Source organism: Oryctolagus cuniculus, chromosome 1 (genome assembly GCF_964237555.1).
Source record: "Oryctolagus cuniculus chromosome 1, mOryCun1.1, whole genome shotgun sequence".
Taxonomy (NCBI): Eukaryota; Metazoa; Chordata; class Mammalia; order Lagomorpha; family Leporidae; genus Oryctolagus; species Oryctolagus cuniculus.
This window is the reverse complement of record NC_091432.1, coordinates 131489022-131492510: the sequence shown is the minus strand read 5'-3', so window position 1 is coordinate 131492510 and position 3489 is coordinate 131489022. Positions and strand designations below refer to the sequence as shown.

At 38.8% G+C, this 3489-nt stretch overlaps 1 pseudogene; it reads right to left on the bottom strand.

Annotated features, from left to right (window-relative positions):
* Positions 1-578: 578 nt before the first annotated feature.
* Positions 579-1652, bottom strand: LOC138843770 (cyclin-G1 pseudogene; annotated as a pseudogene).
* Positions 1653-3489: the final 1837 nt, after the last annotated feature.

Below are 3489 nucleotides of genomic sequence, written 5' to 3'. Positions count from 1 at the left end.
GTTCAGGTTAAATTTCATAATCATAGATATGTTAAATGTTAATTTAATTTTGAATGGAAAAAGGTAAATCATTATTACTAGTTAAGAAATTTAAATGGCAAGAATATATATCCAGTGACCCCAAGTTTATCTTTTATGCATGTAACTACTTTCCCAGAATTCCAAATATTATAGTAACTACAGTGTTGAGATGCCCTTGCAGTTTCCAGACACCCAACATCAAGACTGATTGGCTGTATCTTCTTTTTCTTCAAATACACTATCAAAGTTCATACTGATTTTGCTTATAAGCTAACATTCTCAAATTAGTCCAAATATCCAAAAGTTTGGTCCTATTGTCCTACTCAGCTAGTGTATCTTTAAATGAGCCAGAGCTTAGGTCTTCAGAGAGCAAGATGATGTTCAATAAGAAAATATGATTTTAATGCTACTTTTAAAACTTGGGTTGTTGAGGACATACTTTTTTTATGCTGATTAATGAAATGACTAACATACATATCAGAGGTTAGATAATTCCTTACCCTTAGGGTTCTGTATATACTAAGTGTCTTCAAATATTAGCTGAACAAATCAGTGTAGAAACTTCCCCTTTGCTATTGCAACTCCATTTTGTTTACTTTGAAAAGAAATGATATTTTAATTCTTCCATTGTAAAAGAAAATTATAGCACTGATAATTTCTTTTATGGAGAATAACAATGATCCAAATTCATGAATTAAGGAACCATTTCAGGAATTGTTGGAAGGTGAGCTATTCTGTAGTAACTATGCTTCAATTGCCGTGCAGTACGCCCAGACACAATCCATTTCAACTTCTGAACATTCGGTTTTGAACACTTGTTTGATGAATACTCAGTTAAACACTTTGATACAAGCTCTTGCCAGAAGGTCAAATCTCTGCCATTTATCTTGGAATGTTTCTGAAGACATTCTATTCCTTCTGTTAACTCCACACTGCTGTGCTTGGATCTCCAAGGCAATGATAGAGAAAGCCAACACAGAAGGCTTTGCTTTAGAAAATATGATCCTGCAGTGACATGCCTTAAGTTGAGCTTCCAGTCTTTCAAAATTAAGGTTATTTCTCCTTTCAAATGGCAAGTTCTCTTGAATGAGTGAATAATAGAGTTGCAGAAACTGAAAGGCAGTAGTAGCTTTGACTTTCCAACACACCTTCTCCAATACAATCTTTTCCATTCTCATCAAGTCTGAAACCGTGAACATATACTGACTTATCCGGATCAAGTCAGTTGCCAGTGGCACATTCCTTTCCTCTTCTATTGATTTTACAGCCAAATAAAAACAGCTCAGACCAACAGATCCAAGGTGCTTGGGCTGTACCTTCATTTTAGACAGAAATCTGTCCAGTAAATTCACAGCTAGAGAAAATGTCTCCGTGTCAAAGCCAAAAAACTGAGTGAGACTAAGAAGATCTTTCACTTCAAAGTCCCTCAGCCGTGCAGTCATTCTGAGGCCATTATCGTGTGCAGACTCAATTAGTCTCAAGCTGCAGACCTTTGGCTGACATCTAGACTCCTGTTCCAACAAAGTGTTCAGCTGGTGTAGCAGTTTCTGAGAGTCAGTTGTTGTCAGTACTTCTATCATCTTGATAGCGGCTGCAGCTCCTCAGTGGTAACCTCCCTCCTCCCCGGGCCTGCTCTCACCTCACCCCCACGATATCAGATTCCAGCGGTCTACGAGATGAGGGGTCTCACGAGGAGAGGGGAGAGGCCCGGGGAGGGGGAGCCATCCTGGGTGGAGGTCTTCGCAGCGCCGCCCAGATGACACTGCCCTCCGGAGGGTCAGCTCAGAGCCGAAGGGCAATACACAGTTATTCTTAAGTGTTGAAAATTAACTGAAAAGTGATTGCTGTTAAATATAAGAGTGGGAATAAGAGAGGGAAGAGATGTGCAATTTGGGACATGCTCAAGCTGAATTGCCCCAAATGGTAGAGTTAGAAACATACCAGGTTATTCCAATTCAATCCCATCAAGGTGGCATGTACCAATGCCATCTCACTAGTCCAAGTGATCAACTTCAGTTCACAATTGATCATAATGATAGGACTAAGAGCCCAAGGGATCACAGAAACAAGACTAGTGTCTGCAAATACTAGCTGATAAAATAAAAAAGGGAGAGAACAATCAAACATGGGAGCGAGACACACAGTGTGTACAGTGATGCACAGTGTGGTTTAATGCTATAACTAGTATTCAAACAGTATTTTTCACTTTGTGTTTCTGTGTGGGTGCAAACTGTTGAAATCTTTACTTAATATATGCTAAACTGACCTTCTGTATATAAAGAGAATTGAAAATGAATCTTAATGTGAATGGAAGGGGAGAGGGAGCAGGAAAGGGGAGGATTGTGCGTGGGAGGGAAGTCATTGAGGGGGAAGTCATTGTACTCCATAAGCTGAACTTTGGATTTTATATATATTTAATAAAAGTTAAAAAAAGACTAATGTCTGCTAATACTAACTGATAGAATAAAAAAGGGAGAGAATGATGCAATATGGGAAGCGGGATACACAACAGACTCATAGAATGGCAGATGTCCTAAACAGCACTCTGGCCTCACAATCAGCCCATAAGGCATTTGGATCTGGCTGAAGAGCCCATGAGAGTATTTTAGGCATGGAAAGCCAAGACACTCTAGCAAAAAAAAAAAAAAGGACCAAAATGAAAGATCTCCTCTAGTGAGATCCCAGTAGAAAGAACAGGCCATCAAAGAAGAGGTACCTTTCTCTTAAGGTAGGAGTGAACTTCCACTTTGACTATGACCTTGTCTAAATAAGATCGGAGTTGAAGAACTCAAAACACTTCCATAGCCTTGGCAGCTCATGACAAGAGCCTAAGGAGATTACTGACGCCATAAACAAGAGTGTCAATTTGTTAAGTCAACAACAGGAATCACTGTGTACTTACTCCCCATGTAGGATCTCTGTCCTTAATGTGCTGTACATTGTGATTTAATGCTATAACTAGTACTCAAACAGTAGTTTTCACTTTGTGTTTCTATGTGGGTGCAAACTGTTGAAATCTTTACTTAATATATGCAAAATTGATCTCCTATATAAAGAGAATTGAAAATGAATCTTGATGTGAATGGAATGGAGGGAGCGGGAGATGGGAGAGTTGCATGTGGGAGGGAAGTTATGGGGGGAAGCCACTGTAATCCATAAGCTGTACTTTTTTACTAAATAAAAGTTTAAACAAACAAACAAACAAAAAAAACAAAAAGAAGTGGAACAGCCAGGTCTCAAACCAGCACCCATTTGAGATGCCAGCACTTCAGGCCAGGGCATTAACCCACTGTGCCACAGTGCTGGCCCCAACTTTTTACTAGTTCAGTGTATATAACTATGTTGGTACTAAACCACCTCTACTATATAATTGATAAGACCAATAAATACAAATTCAGACTTTATGTTTTACAAAAATTTAGGAGATTCTATGTTCCAATTTGAATAACATGATAAACATGTTACTGT